Genomic DNA, 20,367 nt, shown 5'->3' on the forward strand with positions numbered 1-20,367 from the left:
ATACATGTGCGTCACTCAGACATTGACACCTTCTCACGCATTGATATCATGAATGGTATTATTGTTTTAGGAACTGCCATCAGATGATGATTTTAAGGAAGGATTTATTACAGATTGGCGTGAGGGCACGTCGCATTCCTCCTGCGCCGCATGTGTGTATATATCGATGTTTATCTCGGCGATATATCATACCAAAATAAACGAAGGTCCTACCGAGATTTGAACTCGGATCGCTGGATTCAAAGTCCAGAGTGCTAACCATTACACCATAGGACCTGTAATACTTCTTTCCAATATACGTTTCTATGGTGAAAACAAACATTACTCAGAATGATTAAAATACTTTCAACTGCGATGACCGATGCATTTCGAATACCTGTGCGTCACTCAGACATTGACACTTTCTCACGTATTGATATCATGAATGGTATTATTGTTTTAGCAACTGCCATCAGATGATGATTTAAAGGAAGATTTATTACAGATTGGCGTGAGGGCACGTCGCATTCCTCCTGCGCCGCAAGTTTGTATATATCGATGTTTATCTCGGCGATATATCATACCAAAATAAAAGAAGATCCTACAGAGATTTGAACTCGGATCGCTGGATTTAAAGTCCAGAGTACTAACCATTACACCATAGGGCGTGTAATACTTCCTGCCAATATACATTTCTATGGTGAAAACAAACATTACTCAGAATGATAAAAATCCTTTCAACTGAGATGACCGATGAATTTCGAATACCTGTGCGTCATTCAGACATTGACACCTTCTCACGCATTATTATCATGAATGGTATTATTGTTTTAGCAACTGCCATCAGATGATGATTTTAAGGTAGGATATATTACAGATTGGCGTGAGGGCACGTCGCATTCCTCCTGCGCCGCAAGTTTGTATATATCGATAATTATCTCGGCGACATATCATACCAAAATAAACGAAGGTTCTACCGAGATTTGAACTCGGATCGCTGGATTCAAAGTCCAGATTGCTGATCATTACACCATAGGACTTGTAATACTTCCTTCCAATATACATTTCTATGGTGAAAACAAACATTACTCAGAAAGATAAAAATCCTTTCAACTGAGATGACCGATGCAATTCGAATACCTGTGCGTCACTCAGACATTGACACCTTCTCACGCATTGATATCATGAATGGTATTACTGTTTTAGGAACTGCGATCAGATGATGATTTTAAGGAAGGATTTATTACAGATTGGCGTGAGGGCACGTCGCATTCCTCCTGCGCCGCAAGTGTGTATATATCGATGTTTATCTCGGCGATATATCATACCAAAATAAACGAAGGTCCTACCGAGATTTGAACTCGTATCGCTAGATTCAAAGTCCAGAGTGCTAACCATTACACCATAGGACCTGTAATACTTCTTTCCAATATACGTTTCTATGGTGAAAACAAACATTACTCAGAATGATTATAATACTTTCAACTGCGATGACCGATGCATTTCGAATACCTGTGCGTCACTCAGACATTGACACCTTCTCACGTATTGATATCATGAATGGTATTATTGTTTTAGCAACTGCCATCAGATGATGATTTAAAGGAAGATTTATTACAGATTGGCGTGAGGGGACGTCGCATTCCTCCTGCGCCGCAAGTTTGTATATATCGATGTTTATCTCGGCGATATATCATACCAAAATAAACGAAGATCCTACCGAGATTTGAACTCGGATCGCTGGATTTAAAGTCCAGAGTACTAACCATTACACCATAGGACCTGTAATACTTCCTTTCAATATACGTTTCTATGGTGAAAACAAACATTACTCAGAAAGATAAAAATCCTTTCAACTGAGATGACCGATGCAATTCGAATACCTGTGCGTCACTCAGACATTGACACCTTCTCACGCATTGATATCATGAATGGTATTATTGTTTTAGCAACTGCCATCAGATGATGATTTTAAGGAAGGATTTATTACAGATTGGCGTGAGGGCACGTCGCATTCCTCCTGCGCCGCAAGTTTGTATATATCGATGTTTATCTCGGCGGTATATCATACCAAAATAAACGAAGATCCTACCGAGATTTGAACTCGGATCGCTGGATTTAAAGTCCAGAGTACTAACCATTACACCATAGGGCGTGTAATACTTCCTGCCAATATACATTTCTATGGTGAAAACAAACATTACTCAGAAAGATAAAAATCCTTTCAACTGAGATGACCGATGCAATTCGAATACCTGTGCGTCACTCAGACATTGACACCGTCTCACGCATTGATATCATGAAAGGTATTATTGTTTTAGCAACTGCCATCATATGATGATTTTAAGGAAGGATTTATTACAGATTGGCGTGAGGGCACGTCGCATTCCTCCTGCGCCGCAAGGGTATATATATCGATGTTTTCCTCGGGGATATATCATACCAAAATAAACGAAGACCCTACAGAGATCTGAACTCGGGTCGCTGGATTTAAAGTCCAGAGTACTAACCATTACACCATAGGGCCTGTAATACTTCCTGCCAATATACATTTCTATGGTGAAAACAAACATTACTCAGAAAGATAAAAATCCGTTCAACTGAGATGAACGATGCAATTCGAATACATGTGCGTCACTCAGACATTGACACCTTCTCACGCATTGATATCATGAATGGTATTATTGTTTTAGCAACTGCCATCAGATGATGATTTTAAGGAAGGATTTATTACAGATTGGCGTGAGGGCACGTCGCATTCCTCCTGCGCCGCAAGTGTGTATATATCGATGTTTATCTCGGCGATATATCATACCAAAATAAACGAAGGTCCTACCGAGATTTGAACTCGGATCGCTGGATTCAAAGTCCAGAGTGCTAACCATTACACCATAGGACCTGTAATACTTCTTTCCAATATACGTTTCTATGGTGAAAACAAACATTACTCAGAATGATTAAAATACTTTCAACTGCGATGACCGATGCATTTCGAATACCTGTGCGTCACTCAGACATTGACACTTTCTCACGTATTGATATCATGAATGGTATTATTGTTTTAGCAACTGCCATCAGATGATGATTTAAAGGAAGATTTATTACAGATTGGCGTGAGGGCACGTCGCATTCCTCCTGCGCCGCAAGTTTGTATATATCGATGTTTATCTCGGCGATATATCATACCAAAATAAAAGAAGATCCTACCGAGATTTGAACTCGGATCGCTGGATTTAAAGTCCAGAGTACTAACCATTACACCATAGGGCGTGTAATACTTCCTGCCAATATACATTTCTATGGTGAAAACAAACATTACTCAGAATGATAAAAATCCTTTCAACTGAGATGACCGATGAATTTCGAATACCTGTGCGTCATTCAGACATTGACACCTTCTCACGCATTATTATCATGAATGGTATTATTGTTTTAGCAACTGCCATCAGATGATGATTTTAAGGTAGGATATATTACAGATTGGCGTGAGGGCACGTCGCATTCCTCCTGCGCCGCAAGTTTGTATATATCGATATTTATCTCGGCGACATATCATACCAAAATAAACGAAGACCCTACCGAGATTTGAACTCGGATCGCTGGATTCAAAGTCCAGAGTGCTAACCATTACACCATAGGACCTGTAATACTACTTTCGAATATACGTTTCTATGGTGAAAACAAACATTACTCAGAAAGATAATAATCCTTTCAACTGAGATGACCGATGCAATTGGAATACCTGTGCGTCACTCAGACATTGACACCTTCTCACGCATTGATATCATGAATGGTATTATTGTTTTAGCAACTGCCATCAGATGATGATTTTAAGGAAGGATTTATTACAGATTGGCGTGAGGGCACGTCGCATTCCTCCTGCGCCGCAAGTGTGTATATATCGATGTTTATCTCGGCGATATATCATACCAAAATAAACGAAGGTCCTACCGAGATTTGAACTCGGATCGCTGGATTCAAAGTCCAGAGTGCTAACCATTACACCATAGGACCTGTAATACTTCTTTCCAATATACGTTTCTATGGTGAAAACAAACATTACTCAGAATGATTAAAATACTTTCAACTGCGATGACCGATGCATTTCGAATACCTGTGCGTCACTCAGACATTGACACTTTCTCACGTATTGATATCATGAATGGTATTATTGTTTTAGCAACTGCCATCAGATGATGATTTAAAGGAAGATTTATTACAGATTGGCGTGAGGGCACGTCGCATTCCTCCTGCGCCGCAAGTTTGTATATATCGATGTTTATCTCGGCGATATATCATACCAAAATAAAAGAAGATCCTACCGAGATTTGAACTCGGATCGCTGGATTTAAAGTCCAGAGTACTAACCATTACACCATAGGGCGTGTAATACTTCCTGCCAATATACATTTCTATGGTGAAAACAAACATTACTCAGAATGATAAAAATCCTTTCAACTGAGATGACCGATGAATTTCGAATACCTGTGCGTCATTCAGACATTGACACCTTCTCACGCATTATTATCATGAATGGTATTATTGTTTTAGCAACTGCCATCAGATGATGATTTTAAGGTAGGATATATTACAGATTGGCGTGAGGGCACGTCGCATTCCTCCTGCGCCGCAAGTTTGTATATATCGATATTTATCTCGGCGACATATCATACCAAAATAAACGAAGGTTCTACCGAGATGTGAACTCGGATCGCTGGATTCAAAGTCCAGATTGCTGATCATTACACCATAGGACTTGTAATACTTCCTTCCAATATACATTTCTATGGTGAAAACAAACATTACTCAGAAAGATAAAAATCCTTTCAACTGAGATGACCGATGCAATTCGAATACCTGTGCGTCACTCAGACATTGACACCTTCTCACGCATTGATATCATGAATGATATTACTGTTTTAGGAACTGCGATCAGATGATGATTTTAAGGAAGGATTTATTACAGATTGGCGTGAGGGCATGTCGCATTCCTCCTGCGCCGCAAGTGTGTATATATCGATGTTTATCTCGGCGATATATCATACCAAAATAAACGAAGGTCCTACCGAGATTTGAACTCGTATCGCTAGATTCAAAGTCCAGAGTGCTAACCATTACACCATAGGACCTGTAATACTTCTTTCCAATATACGTTTCTATGGTGAAAACAAACATTACTCAGAATGATTAAAATACTTTCAACTGCGATGACCGATGCATTTCGAATACCTGTGCGTCACTCAGACATTGACACCTTCTCACGTATTGATATCATGAATGGTATTATTGTTTTAGCAACTGCCATTAGATGATGATTTAAAGGAAGATTTATTACAGATTGGCGTGAGGGCACGTCGCATTCCTCCTGCGCCGCAAGTTTGTATATATCGATGTTTATCTCGGCGATATATCATACCAAAATAAACGAAGATCCAACCGAGATTTGAACTCGGATCGCTGGATTTAAAGTCCAGAGTACTAACCATTACACCATAGGACCTGTAATACTTCCTTTCAATATACGTTTCTATGGTGAAAACAAACATTACTCAGAAAGATAAAAATCCTTTCAACTGAGATGACCGATGCAATTCGAATACCTGTGCGTCACTCAGACATTGACACCTTCTCACGCATTGATATCATGAATGGTATTATTGTTTTAGCAACTGCCATCAGATGATGATTTTAAGGAAGGATTTATTACAGATTGGCGTGAGGGCACGTCGCATTCCTCCTGCGCCGCAAGTTTGTATATATCGATGTTTATCTCGGCGATATATCATACCAAAATAAACGAAGATCCTACCGAGATTTGAACTCGGATCGCTGGATTTAAAGTCCAGAGTACTAACCATTACACCATAGGGCGTGTAATACTTCCTGCCAATATACATTTCTATGGTGAAAACAAACATTACTCAGAAAGATAAAAATCCTTTCAACTGAGATGACCGATGCAATTCGAATACCTGTGCGTCACTCAGACATTGACACCGTCTCACGCATTGATATCATGAAAGGTATTATTGTTTTAGCAACTGCCATCATATGATGATTTTAAGGAAGGATTTATTACAGATTGGCGTGAGGGCACGTCGCATTCCTCCTGCGCCGCAAGTTTATATATATCGATGTTTTCCTCGGGGATATATCATACCAAAATAAACGAAGACCCTACCGAGATTTGAACTCGGGTGGCTGGATTTAAAGTCCAGAGTACTAACCATTACACCATAGGGCCTGTAATACTTCCTGCCAATATACATTTCTATGGTGAAAACAAACATTACTCAGAAAGATAAAAATCCGTTCAACTGAGATGAACGATGCAATTCGAATACATGTGCGTCACTCAGACATTGACACCTTCTCACGCATTGATATCATGAATGGTATTATTGTTTTAGGAACTGCCATCAGATGATGATTTTAAGGCAGGATTTTTTACAGATTGGCGTGAGGGCACGTCGAATTCCTCCTGCGCCGCAAGTGTGTATAAATCGATGTTTATCTCGGCGATATATCATACCAAAATAAACGAAGGTCCTACAGAGATTTGAACTCGGATCGCTGGATTTAAAGTCCAGAGTGCTAACCATTACACCATAGGACCTGTAATACTACTTTCGAATATACGTTTCTATGGTGAAAACAAACATTACTCAGAAAGATAATAATCCTTTCAACTGAGATGACCGATGCAATTGGAATACCTGTGCGTCACTCAGACATTGACACCTTCTCACGCATTGATATCATGAATGGTATTATTGTTTTAGCAACTGCCATCAGATGATGATTTTAAGGAAGGATTTATTACAGATTGGCGTGAGGGCACGTCGCATTCCTCCTGCGCCGCAAGTTTGTATATATCGATATTTATCTCGGCGACATATCATACCAAAATAAACGAAGGTTCTACCGAGATTTGAACTCGGATCGCTGGATTCAAAGTCCAGATTGCTGATCATTACACCATAGGACTTGTAATACTTCCTTCCAATATACATTTCTATGGTGAAAACAAACATTACTCAGAAAGATAAAAATCCTTTCAACTGAGATGACCGATGCAATTCGAATACCTGTGCGTCACTCAGACATTGACACCTTCTCACGCATTGATATCATGAATGGTATTACTGTTTTAGGAACTGCGATCAGATGATGATTTTAAGGAAGGATTTATTACAGATTGGCGTGAGGGCACGTCGCATTCCTCCTGCGCCGCAAGTGTGTATATATCGATGTTTATCTCGGCGATATATCATACCAAAATAAACGAAGGTCCTACCGAGATTTGAACTCGTATCGCTGGATTCAAAGTCCAGAGTGCTAACCATTACACCATAGGACCTGTAATACTTCTTTCCAATATACGTTTCTATGGTGAAAACAAACATTACTCAGAATGATTAAAATACTTTCAACTGCGATGACCGATGCATTTCGAATACCTGTGCGTCACTCAGACATTGACACCTTCTCACGTATTGATATCATGAATGGTATTATTGTTTTAGCAACTGCCATCAGATGATGATTTAAAGGAAGATTTATTACAGATTGGCGTGAGGGCACGTCGCATTCCTCCTGCGCCGCAATTTGTATATATCGATGTTTATCTCGGCGATATATCATACCAAAATAAACGAAGATCCTACCGAGATTTGAACTCGGATCGCTGGATTTAAAGTCCAGAGTACTAACCATTACACCATAGGACCTGTAATACTTCCTTTCAATATACGTTTCTATGGTGAAAACAAACATTACTCAGAAAGATAAAAATCCTTTCAACTGAGATGACCGATGCAATTCGAATACCTGTGCGTCACTCAGACATTGACACCTTCTCACGCATTGATATCATGAATGGTATTATTGTTTTAGCAACTGCCATCAGATGATGATTTTAAGGAAGGATTTATTACAGATTGGCGTGAGGGCACGTCGCATTCCTCCTGCGCCGCAAGTTTGTATATATCGATGTTTATCGCGGCGATATATCATAACAAAATAAACGAAGATCCTACCGAGATTTGAACTCGGATCGCTGGATTTAAAGTCCAGAGTACTAACCATTACACCATAGGGCGTGTAATACTTCGTGCCAATATACATTTCTATGGTGAAAACAAACATTACTCAGAAAGATAAAAATCCTTTCAACTGAGATGACCGATGAATTTCGAATACCTGTGCGTCATTCAGACATTGACACCTTCTCACGCATTATTATCATGAATGGTATTATTGTTTTAGCAACTGCCATCAGATGATGATTTTAAGGTAGGATATATTACAGATTGGCGTGAGGGCACGTCGCATTCCTCCTGCGCCGCAAGTTTGTATATATCGATATTTATCTCGGCGATATATCATACCAAAATAAACGAAGGTTCTACCGAGATTTGAACTCAGATCGCTGGATTCAAAGTCCAGATTGCTGATCATTACACTATAGGACTTGTAATACTTCCTTCCAATATACATTTCTATGGTGAAAACAAACATTACTCAGAAAGATAAAAAGCCTTTCAACTGAGATGACCGATGCAATTCGAATACCTGTGCGTCACTCAGACATTGACACCTTCTCACGCATTGATATCATGAATGGTATTACTGTTTTAGGAACTGCGATCAGATGATGATTTTAAGGAAGGATTTATTACAGATTGGCGTGAGGGCACGTCGCATTACTCCTGCGCCGCAAGTGTGTATATATCGATGTTTATCTCGGCGATATATCATACCAAAATAAACGAAGGTCCTACCGAGATTTGAACTCGTATCGCAGGATTCAAAGTCCAGAGTGCTAACCATTACACCATAGGACCTGTAATATTTCTTTCCAATATACGTTTCTATGGTGAAAACAAACATTACTCAGAATGATTAAAATACTTTCAACTGCGATGACCGATGCATTTCGAATACCTGTGCGTCACTCAGACATTGACACCTTCTCACGTATTGATATCATGAATGGTATTATTGTTTTAGCAACTGCCATCAGATGATGATTTAAAGGAAGATTAATTACAGATTGGCGTGAGGGCACGTCGCATTCCTCCTGCGCCGCAAGTTTGTATATATCGATGTTTATCTCGGCGATATATCATACCAAAATAAACGAAGATCCTACCGAGATTTGAACTCGGATCGCTGGATTTAAAGTCCAGAGTACTAACCATTACACCATAGGACCTGTAATACTTCCTTTCAATATACGTTTCTATGGTGAAAACAAACATTACTCAGAAAGATAAAAATCCTTTCAACTGAGATGACCGATGCAATTCGAATACCTGTGCGTCACTCAGACATTGACACCGTCTCACGCATTGATATCATGAATGGTATTATTGTTTTAGCAACTGCCATCAGATGATGATTTTAAGGAAGGATTTATTACAGATTGGCGTGAGGGCACGTCGCATTCCTCCTGCGCCGCAAGTTTGTATATATCGATGTTTATCTCGGCGATATATCATACCACAATAAACGAAAATCCTACCGAGATTTGAACTCGGATCGCTGGATTTAAAGTCCAGAGTACTAACCATTACACCATAGGGCCTGTAATACTTCCTGCCAATATACATTTCTATGGTGAAAACAAACATTACTCAGAAAGATAAAAATCCTTTCAACTGAGATGACCGATGAATTTCGAATACCTGTGTGTCATTCAGACATTGACACCTTCTCACGCATTAATATCATGAATGGTATTATTGTTTTAGCAACTGCCATCAGATGATGATTTTAAGGAAGGATTTATTACAGATTGGCGTGAGGGCACGTCGCATTCCTCCTGCGCCGCAAGTTTGTATATACACCATAGGACCTGTAATACTTATCAATATACATTTCTATGGTGAAAACAAACATTACTCAGAAAGATAAAAATCCTTTCAACTGAGATGACCGATGCAATTCGAATACCTGTGCGTCACTCAGACATTGACACCGTCTCACGCATTGATATCATGAAAGGTATTACTGTTTTAGCAACTGCCATCAGATGATGATTTTTAAGGAAGGATTTATTACAGATTGGCGTGAGGGCACGTCGCATTCCTCCTGCGCCGCAAGTTTATATATATCGATGTTTACCTCGGGGATATATCATACCAAAATAAACGAAGGTACTACCGAGATTTGAACTCAGATCGCTGGATTCAAAGTCCAGAGTGCTCACCATTACACCATAGGACCTGTAATACTTCCTTCCAATATACATTTCTATGGTGAAAACAAACATTACTCAGAAAGATAAAAATCCTTTCAACTGAGATGAACGATGCAATTCGAATACATGTGCGTCACTCAGACATTGACACCTTCTCACGCATTGATATCATGAATGGTATTATTGTTTTAGGAACTGCCATCAGATGATGATTTTAAGGCAGGATTTTTTACAGATTGGCGTGAGGGCACGTCGCATTCCTCCTGCGCCGCAAGTGTGTATATATCGATGTTTATCTCGGCGATATATCATACCAAAATAAACGAAGGTCCTACCGAGATTTGAGCTCGGATCGCTGGATTCAAAGTCCAGAGTGCTAACCATTACACCATAGGACCTGTAATACTTCCTTCCAATATACATTTCTATGGTGAAAACAAACATTACTCAGAAAGATAATAATCCTTTCAACTGAGATGACCGATGCAATTGGAATACCTGTGCGTCACTCAGACATTGACACCTTCTCACGCATTGATATCATGAATGGTATTATTGTTTTAGGAACTGCCATCAGATGATGATTTTAAGGAAGGATTTATTACAGATTGGCGTGAGGGCACGTCGCATTCCTCCTGCGCCGCAAGTTTATATATATCGATGTTTACCTCGGGGATATATCATACCAAAATAAACGAAGGTACTACCGAGATTTGAACTCGGATCGCTGGATTCAAAGTCCAGAGTGCTCACCATTACATCATAGGACCTGTAATACTTCCTTCCAATATACATTTCTATGGTGAAAACAAACATTACTCAGAAAGATAAAAATCCTTTCAACTGAGATGAATGATGCAATTCGAATACATGTGCGTCACTCAGACATTGACACCTTCTCACGCATTGATATCATGAATGGTATTATTGTTTTAGGAACTGCCATCAGATGATGATTTTAAGGCAGGATTTTTTACAGATTGGCGTGAGGGCACGTCGCACTCCTCCTGCGCCGCAAGTGTGTATATATCGATGTTTATCTCGGCGATATATCATACCAAAATAAACGAAGGTCCTACCGAGATTTGAACCCGGATCGCTGGATTCAAAGTCCAGAGTGCTAACCATTACACCATAGGACCTGTAATACTACTTTCGAATATACGTTTCTATGGTGAAAACAAACATTACTCAGAAAGATAATAATCCTTTCAACTGAGATGACCGATGCAATTGGAATACCTGTGCGTCACTCAGACATTGACACCTTCTCACGCATTGATATCATGAATGGTATTATTGTTTTAGGAACTGCCATCAGATGATGATTTTAAGGAAGGATTTATTACAGATTGGCGTGAGGGCACGTCGCATTCCTCCTGCGCCGCAAGTTTATATATATCGATGTTTACCTCGGGGATATATCATACCAAAATAAACGAAGGTACTACCGAGATTTGAACTCGGATCGCTGGATTCAAAGTCCAGAGTGCTCACCATTACATCATAGGACCTGTAATACTTCCTTCCAATATACATTTCTATGGTGAAAACAAACATTACTCAGAAAGATAAAAATCCTTTCAACTGAGATGAATGATGCAATTCGAATACATGTGCGTCACTCAGACATTGACACCTTCTCACGCATTGATATCATGAATGGTATTATTGTTTTAGGAACTGCCATCAGATGATGATTTTAAGGCAGGATTTTTTACAGATTGGCGTGAGGGCACGTCGCACTCCTCCTGCGCCGCAAGTGTGTATATATCGATGTTTATCTCGGCGATATATCATACCAAAATAAACGAAGGTCCTACCGAGATTTGAACCCGGATCGCTGGATTCAAAGTCCAGAGTGCTAACCATTACACCATAGGACCTGTAATACTACTTTCGAATATACGTTTCTATGGTGAAAACAAACATTACTCAGAAAGATAATAATCCTTTCAACTGAGATGACCGATGCAATTGGAATACCTGTGCGTCACTCAGACATTGACACCTTCTCACGCATTGATATCATGAATGGTATTATTGTTTTAGGAACTGCCATCAGATGATGATTTTAAGGAAGGATTTATTACAGATTGGCGTGAGGGCACGTCGCATTCCTCCTGCGCCGCAAGTTTATATATATCGATGTTTACCTCGGGGATATATCATACCAAAATAAACGAAGGTACTACCGAGATTTGAACTCGGATCGCTGGATTCAAAGTCCAGAGTGCTCACCATTACATCATAGGACCTGTAATACTTCCTTCCAATATACATTTCTATGGTGAAAACAAACATTACTCAGAAAGATAAAAATCCTTTCAACTGAGATGAATGATGCAATTCGAATACATGTGCGTCACTCAGACATTGACACCTTCTCACGCATTGATATCATGAATGGTATTATTGTTTTAGGAACTGCCATCAGATGATGATTTTAAGGCAGGATTTTTTACAGATTGGCGTGAGGGCACGTCGCACTCCTCCTGCGCCGCAAGTGTGTATATATCGATGTTTATCTCGGCGATATATCATACCAAAATAAACGAAGGTCCTACCGAGATTTGAACCCGGATCGCTGGATTCAAAGTCCAGAGTGCTAACCATTACACCATAGGACCTGTAATACTACTTTCGAATATACGTTTCTATGGTGAAAACAAACATTACTCAGAAAGATAATAATCCTTTCAACTGAGATGACCGATGCAATTGGAATACCTGTGCGTCACTCAGACATTGACACCTTCTCACGCATTGATATCATGAATGGTATTATTGTTTTAGCAACTGCCATCTGATGATGATTTTAAGGAAGGATTTATTACAGATTGGCGTGAGGGCACGTCGCATTCCTCCTGTGCCGCAAGTTTATATATATCGATGTTTACCTCGGGGATATATCATACCAAAATAAACGAAGGTACTACCGAGATTTGAACTCGGATCGCTGGATTCAAAGTCCAGAGTGCTCACCATTACATCATAGGACCTGTAATACTTCCTTCCAATATACATTTCTATGGTGAAAACAAACATTACTCAGAAAGATAAAAATCCTTTCAACTGAGATGAATGATGCAATTCGAATACATGTGCGTCACTCAGACATTGACACCTTCTCACGCATTGATATCATGAATGGTATTATTGTTTTAGGAACTGCCATCAGATGATGATTTTAAGGCAGGATTTTTTACAGATTGGCGTGAGGGCACGTCGCACTCCTCCTGCGCCGCAAGTGTGTATATATCGATGTTTATCTCGGCGATATATCATACCAAAATAAACGAAGGTCCTACCGAGATTTGAACCCGGATCGCTGGATTCAAAGTCCAGAGTGCTAACCATTACACCATAGGACCTGTAATACTACTTTCGAATATACGTTTCTATGGTGAAAACAAACATTACTCAGAAAGATAATAATCCTTTCAACTGAGATGACCGATGCAATTGGAATACCTGTGCGTCACTCAGACATTGACACCTTCTCACGCATTGATATCATGAATGGTATTATTGTTTTAGCAACTGCCATCTGATGATGATTTTAAGGAAGGATTTATTACAGATTGGCGTGAGGGCACGTCGCATTCCTCCTGCGCCGCAAGTTTGTATATATCGATATTTATCTCGGCGATATATCATACCAAAATAAACGAAGGTCCTACAGAGATTTGAACTCGGATCGCTGGATTCAAAGTCCAGATTGCTGATCATTACACCATAGTACCTGTAATACTTCTTTCGAATATACGTTTCTATGGTGAAAACAAACATTACTCAGAAAGATAATAATCCTTTCAACTGAGATGACCGATGCAATTGGAATACCTGTGCGTCACTCAGACATTGACACCTTCTCACGCATTGATATCATGAATGGTATTATTGTTTTAGGAACTGCCATCAGATGATGATTTTAAGGAAGGATTTATTACAGATTGGCGTGAGGGCACGTCGCATTCCTCCTGCGCCGCAAGTTTGTATATATCGATGTTTATCTCGGCGATATATCATACCAAAATAAACGAAGATCCTACCGAGATTTGAACTCGGATCGCTGGATTTAAAGTCCAGAGTACTAACCATTACATCATAGGACCTGTAATACTTCCTGCCAATATACATTTCTATGGTGAAAACAAACATTACTCAGAAAGATAAAAATCCTTTCAACTGAGATGACCGATGAATTTCGAATACCTGTGCGTCATTCAGACATTGACACCTTCTCACGCATTATTATCATGAATGGTATTATTGTTTTAGCAACTGCCATCAGATGATGATTTTAAGGAAGGATTTATTACAGATTGGCGTGAGGGCACGTCGCATTCCTCCTGCGCCGCAAGTTTATATATATCGATGTTTACCTCGGGGATATATCATACCAAAATAAACGAAGGTACTACCGAGATTTGAACTCGGATCGCTGGATTCAAAGTCCAGAGTGCTCACCATTACATCATAGGACCTGTAATACTTCCTTCCAATATACATTTCTATGGTGAAAACAAACATTACTCAGAAAGATAAAAATCCTTTCAACTGAGATGAACGATGCAATTCGAATACATGTGCGTCACTCAGACATTGACACCTTCTCACGCATTGATATCATGAATGGTATTATTGTTTTAGGAACTGCCATCAGATGATGATTTTAAGGCAGGATTTTTTACAGATTGGCGTGAGGGCACGTCGCACTCCTCCTGCGCCGCAAGTGTGTATATATCGATGTTTATCTCGGCGATATATCATACCAAAATAAACGAAGGTCCTACCGAGATTTGAACCCGGATCGCTGGATTCAAAGTCCAGAGTGCTAACCATTACACCATAGTACCTGTAATACTTCTTTCGAATATACGTTTCTATGGTGAAAACAAACATTACTCAGAAAGATAATAATCCTTTCAACTGAGATGACCGATGCAATTGGAATACCTGTGCGTCACTCAGACATTGACACCTTCTCACGCATTGATATCATGAATGGTATTATTGTTTTAGGAACTGCCATCAGATGATGATTTTAAGGAAGGATTTATTACAGATTGGCGTGAGGGCACGTCGCATTCCTCCTGCGCCGCAAGTTTGTATATATCGATGTTTATCTCGGCGATATATCATACCAAAATAAACGAAGATCCTACCGAGATTTGAACTCGGATCGCTGGATTTAAAGTCCAGAGTACTAACCATTACACCATAGGGCCTGTAATACTTCCTGCCAATATACATTTCTATGGTGAAAACAAACATTACTCAGAAAGATAAAAATCCTTTCAACTGAGATGAACGATGCAATTCGAATACATGTGCGTCACTCAGACATTGACACCTTCTCACGCATTGATATCATGAATGGTATTATTGTTTTAGGAACTGCCATCAGATGATGATTTTAAGGCAGGATTTTTTACAGATTGGCGTGAGGGCACGTCGCATTCCTCCTGCGCCGCAAGTGTGTATATATCGATGTTTATCTCGGCGATATATCATACCAAAATAAACGAAGGTCCTACCGAGATTTGAGCTCGGATCGCTGGATTCAAAGTCCAGAGTGCTAACCATTACACCATAGGACCTGTAATACTTCTTTCGAATATACGTTTCTATGGTGAAAACAAACATTACTCAGAAAGATAATAATCCTTTCAACTGAGATGACCGATGCAATTGGAATACCTGTGCGTCACTCAGACATTGACACCTTCTCACGCATTGATATCATGAATGGTATTATTGTTTTAGGAACTGCCATCAGATGATGATTTTAAGGAAGGATTTATTACAGATTGGCGTGAGGGCACGTCGCATTCCTCCTGCGCCGCAAGTTTATATATATCGATGTTTACCTCGGGGATATATCATACCAAAATAAACGAAGGTACTACCGAGATTTGAACTCGGATCGCTGGATTCAAAGTCCAGAGTGCTCACCATTACATCATAGGACCTGTAATACTTCCTTCCAATATACATTTCTATGGTGAAAACAAACATTACTCAGAAAGATAAAAATCCTTTCAACTGAGATGAATGATGCAATTCGAATACATGTGCGTCACTCAGACATTGACACCTTCTCACGCATTGATATCATGAATGGTATTATTGTTTTAGGAACTGCCATCAGATGATGATTTTAAGGCAGGATTTTTTACAGATTGGCGTGAGGGCACGTCGCACTCCTCCTGCGCCGCAAGTGTGTATATATCGATGTTTATCTCGGCGATATATCATACCAAAATAAACGAAGGTCCTACCGAGATTTGAACCCGGATCGCTGGATTCAAAGTCCAGAGTGCTAACCATTACACCATAGGACCTGTAATACTACTTTCGAATATACGTTTCTATGGTGAAAACAAACATTACTCAGAAAGATAATAATCCTTTCAACTGAGATGACCGATGCAATTGGAATACCTGTGCGTCACTCAGACATTGACACCTTCTCACGCATTGATATCATGAATGGTATTATTGTTTTAGCAACTGCCATCTGATGATGATTTTAAGGAAGGATTTATTACAGATTGGCGTGAGGGCACGTCGCATTCCTCCTGCGCCGCAAGTTTGTATATATCGATATTTATCTCGGCGATATATCATACCAAAATAAACGAAGGTCCTACAGAGATTTGAACTCGGATCGCTGGATTCAAAGTCCAGATTGCTGATCATTACACCATAGTACCTGTAATACTTCTTTCGAATATACGTTTCTATGGTGAAAACAAACATTACTCAGAAAGATAATAATCCTTTCAACTGAGATGACCGATGCAATTGGAATACCTGTGCGTCACTCAGACATTGACACCTTCTCACGCATTGATATCATGAATGGTATTATTGTTTTAGGAACTGCCATCAGATGATGATTTTAAGGAAGGATTTATTACAGATTGGCGTGAGGGCACGTCGCATTCCTCCTGCGCCGCAAGTTTGTATATATCGATGTTTATCTCGGCGATATATCATACCAAAATAAACGAAGATCCTACCGAGATTTGAACTCGGATCGCTGGATTTAAAGTCCAGAGTACTAACCATTACATCATAGGACCTGTAATACTTCCTGCCAATATACATTTCTATGGTGAAAACAAACATTACTCAGAAAGATAAAAATCCTTTCAACTGAGATGACCGATGAATTTCGAATACCTGTGCGTCATTCAGACATTGACACCTTCTCACGCATTATTATCATGAATGGTATTATTGTTTTAGCAACTGCCATCAGATGATGATTTTAAGGAAGGATTTATTACAGATTGGCGTGAGGGCACGTCGCATTCCTCCTGCGCCGCAAGTTTATATATATCGATGTTTACCTCGGGGATATATCATACCAAAATAAACGAAGGTACTACCGAGATTTGAACTCGGATCGCTGGATTCAAAGTCCAGAGTGCTCACCATTACATCATAGGACCTGTAATACTTCCTTCCAATATACATTTCTATGGTGAAAACAAACATTACTCAGAAAGATAAAAATCCTTTCAACTGAGATGAACGATGCAATTCGAATACATGTGCGTCACTCAGACATTGACACCTTCTCACGCATTGATATCATGAATGGTATTATTGTTTTAGGAACTGCCATCAGATGATGATTTTAAGGCAGGATTTTTTACAGATTGGCGTGAGGGCACGTCGCACTCCTCCTGCGCCGCAAGTGTGTATATATCGATGTTTATCTCGGCGATATATCATACCAAAATAAACGAAGGTCCTACCGAGATTTGAACCCGGATCGCTGGATTCAAAGTCCAGAGTGCTAACCATTACACCATAGTACCTGTAATACGTCTTTCGAATATACGTTTCTATGGTGAAAACAAACATTACTCAGAAAGATAATAATCCTTTCAACTGAGATGACCGATGCAATTGGAATACCTGTGCGTCACTCAGACATTGACACCTTCTCACGCATTGATATCATGAATGGTATTATTGTTTTAGGAACTGCCATCAGATGATGATTTTAAGGAAGGATTTATTACAGATTGGCGTGAGGGCACGTCGCATTCCTCCTGCGCCGCAAGTTTGTATATATCGATGTTTATCTCGGCGATATATCATACCAAAATAAACGAAGATCCTACCGAGATTTGAACTCGGATCGCTGGATTTAAAGTCCAGAGTACTAACCATTACACCATAGGGCCTGTAATACTTCCTGCCAATATACATTTCTATGGTGAAAACAAACATTACTCAGAAAGATAAAAATCCTTTCAACTGAGATGACCGATGAATTTCGAATACCTGTGCGTCATTCAGACATTGACACCTTCTCACGCATTATTATCATGAATGGTTATTATTGTTTTAGCAACTGCCATCAGATGATGATTTTAAGGAAGGATTTATTACAGATTGGCGTGAGGGCACGTCGCATTCCTCCTGCGCCGCAAGTTTGTATATATCGATGTTTACCTCGGGGATATATCATACCAAAATAAACGAAGGTCCTACCGAGATTTGAACTCGGATCGCTGGATTCAGAGTCCAGAGTGCTAACCATTACACCATAGGACCTGTAATACTTTTCAATATACATTTCTATGGTGAAAACAAACATTACTCAGAAAGATAAAAATCCTTTCAACTGAGATGACCGATGCAATTCGAATACCTGTGCGTCACTCAGACATTGACACCGTCTCACGCATTGATATCATGAAAGGTATTATTGTTTTAGTAACTGCCATCAGATGATGATTTTAAGGAAGGATTTATTACAGAATGGCTTGAGGGCACGTCGCATTCCTCCTGCGCCGCAAGTTTGTATATATCGATATTTATCTCGGCGATATATCATACCAAAATAAACGAAGGTCCTACAGAGTTTTGAACTCGGATCGCTGGATTCAAAGTCCAGATTGCTGATCATTACACCATAGGACTTGTAATACTTCCTTCCAATATACATTTCCATGGTGAAAACAAACATTACTCAGAAAGATAAAAATCCTTTCAACTGAGATGACCGATGCAATTCGAATACCTGTGCGTCACTCAGACATTGACACCTTCTCACGCATTGATATCATGAATGGTATTACTGTTTTAGGAACTGCGATCAGATGATGATTTTACGGAAGGATTTATTACAGATTGGCGTGAGGGCACGTCGCATTCCTCCTGCGCCGCAAGTGTGTATATATCGATGTTTATCTCGGCGATATATCATACCAAAATAAACGAAGGTCCTACCGAGATTTGAACCCGGATCGCTGGATTCAAAGTCCAGAGTGCTAACCATTACACCATAGTACCTGTAATACTTCTTTCGAATATACGTTTCTATGGTGAAAACAAACATTACTCAGAAAGATAATAATCCTTTCAACTGAGATGACCGATGCAATTGGAATACCTGTGCGTCACTCAGACATTGACACCTTCTCACGCATTGATATCATGAATGGTATTATTGTTTTAGGAACTGCCATCAGATGATGATTTTAAGGAAGGATTTATTACAGATTGGCGTGAGGGCACGTCGCATTCCTCCTGCGCCGCAAGTTTGTATATATCGATGTTTATCTCGGCGATATATCATACCAAAATAAACGAAGATCCTACCGAGATTTGAACTCGGATCGCTGGATTTAAAGTCCAGAGTACTAACCATTACACCATAGGGCCTGTAATACTTCCTGCCAATATACATTTCTATGGTGAAAACAAACATTACTCAGAAAGATAAAAATCCTTTCAACTGAGATGACCGATGAATTTCGAATACCTGTGCGTCATTCAGACATTGACACCTTCTCACGCATTATTATCATGAATGGTTATTATTGTTTTAGCATCTGCCATCAGATGATGATTTTAAGGAAGGATTTATTACAGATTGGCGTGAGGGCACGTCGCATTCCTCCTGCGCCGCAAGTTTATATATATCGATGTTTACCTCGGGGATATATCATACCAAAATAAACGAAGGTACTACCGAGATTTGAACTCGGATCGCTGGATTCAAAGTCCAGAGTGCTAACCATTACACCATAGGACCTGTAATACTTCCTTCCAATATACATTTCTATGGTGAAAACAAACATTACTCAGAAAGATAAAAATCCTTTCAACTGAGATGACCGATGCAATTCGAATACCTGTGCGTCACTCAG

General features: G+C 39.6%; 15 non-coding genes across 15 annotated transcripts; all 15 read right to left on the reverse strand.

The window, feature by feature from the left end:
• Positions 1-204: 204 nt before the first annotated feature.
• TRNAQ-UUG (transfer RNA glutamine (anticodon UUG)) lies at positions 205-276 on the reverse strand. The gene has a single exon. It is a non-coding gene; the product is annotated as a tRNA-Gln (tRNA).
• A 2,530-nt stretch (positions 277-2,806) lies between these two features.
• Positions 2,807-2,878, reverse strand: TRNAQ-UUG (transfer RNA glutamine (anticodon UUG)). The gene has a single exon. It is a non-coding gene; the product is annotated as a tRNA-Gln (tRNA).
• Positions 2,879-3,549: 671 nt separating this feature from the next.
• Positions 3,550-3,621, reverse strand: TRNAQ-UUG (transfer RNA glutamine (anticodon UUG)). The gene has a single exon. It is a non-coding gene; the product is annotated as a tRNA-Gln (tRNA).
• A 300-nt stretch (positions 3,622-3,921) lies between these two features.
• On the reverse strand, positions 3,922-3,993 carry TRNAQ-UUG (transfer RNA glutamine (anticodon UUG)). Its single transcript has one exon. It is a non-coding gene; the product is annotated as a tRNA-Gln (tRNA).
• A 3,274-nt stretch (positions 3,994-7,267) lies between these two features.
• TRNAQ-UUG (transfer RNA glutamine (anticodon UUG)) lies at positions 7,268-7,339 on the reverse strand. The gene has a single exon. It is a non-coding gene; the product is annotated as a tRNA-Gln (tRNA).
• Positions 7,340-10,137: 2,798 nt separating this feature from the next.
• Positions 10,138-10,209, reverse strand: TRNAQ-UUG (transfer RNA glutamine (anticodon UUG)). Its single transcript has one exon. It is a non-coding gene; the product is annotated as a tRNA-Gln (tRNA).
• Positions 10,210-10,509: 300 nt separating this feature from the next.
• Positions 10,510-10,581, reverse strand: TRNAQ-UUG (transfer RNA glutamine (anticodon UUG)). The gene has a single exon. It is a non-coding gene; the product is annotated as a tRNA-Gln (tRNA).
• A 672-nt stretch (positions 10,582-11,253) lies between these two features.
• On the reverse strand, positions 11,254-11,325 carry TRNAQ-UUG (transfer RNA glutamine (anticodon UUG)). The gene has a single exon. It is a non-coding gene; the product is annotated as a tRNA-Gln (tRNA).
• A 672-nt stretch (positions 11,326-11,997) lies between these two features.
• TRNAQ-UUG (transfer RNA glutamine (anticodon UUG)) lies at positions 11,998-12,069 on the reverse strand. The gene has a single exon. It is a non-coding gene; the product is annotated as a tRNA-Gln (tRNA).
• Positions 12,070-12,741: 672 nt separating this feature from the next.
• TRNAQ-UUG (transfer RNA glutamine (anticodon UUG)) lies at positions 12,742-12,813 on the reverse strand. Its single transcript has one exon. It is a non-coding gene; the product is annotated as a tRNA-Gln (tRNA).
• Positions 12,814-13,485: 672 nt separating this feature from the next.
• On the reverse strand, positions 13,486-13,557 carry TRNAQ-UUG (transfer RNA glutamine (anticodon UUG)). Its single transcript has one exon. It is a non-coding gene; the product is annotated as a tRNA-Gln (tRNA).
• A 2,160-nt stretch (positions 13,558-15,717) lies between these two features.
• TRNAQ-UUG (transfer RNA glutamine (anticodon UUG)) lies at positions 15,718-15,789 on the reverse strand. The gene has a single exon. It is a non-coding gene; the product is annotated as a tRNA-Gln (tRNA).
• Positions 15,790-16,461: 672 nt separating this feature from the next.
• TRNAQ-UUG (transfer RNA glutamine (anticodon UUG)) lies at positions 16,462-16,533 on the reverse strand. The gene has a single exon. It is a non-coding gene; the product is annotated as a tRNA-Gln (tRNA).
• Positions 16,534-18,694: 2,161 nt separating this feature from the next.
• On the reverse strand, positions 18,695-18,766 carry TRNAQ-CUG (transfer RNA glutamine (anticodon CUG)). Its single transcript has one exon. It is a non-coding gene; the product is annotated as a tRNA-Gln (tRNA).
• A 1,414-nt stretch (positions 18,767-20,180) lies between these two features.
• TRNAQ-UUG (transfer RNA glutamine (anticodon UUG)) lies at positions 20,181-20,252 on the reverse strand. The gene has a single exon. It is a non-coding gene; the product is annotated as a tRNA-Gln (tRNA).
• Positions 20,253-20,367: the final 115 nt, after the last annotated feature.

The sequence above is a fragment of the Saccoglossus kowalevskii genome, chromosome 11 (assembly GCF_978046115.1).
Source record: "Saccoglossus kowalevskii chromosome 11, keSacKowa6.1, whole genome shotgun sequence".
NCBI lineage: Eukaryota > Metazoa > Hemichordata > Enteropneusta > Harrimaniidae > Saccoglossus > Saccoglossus kowalevskii.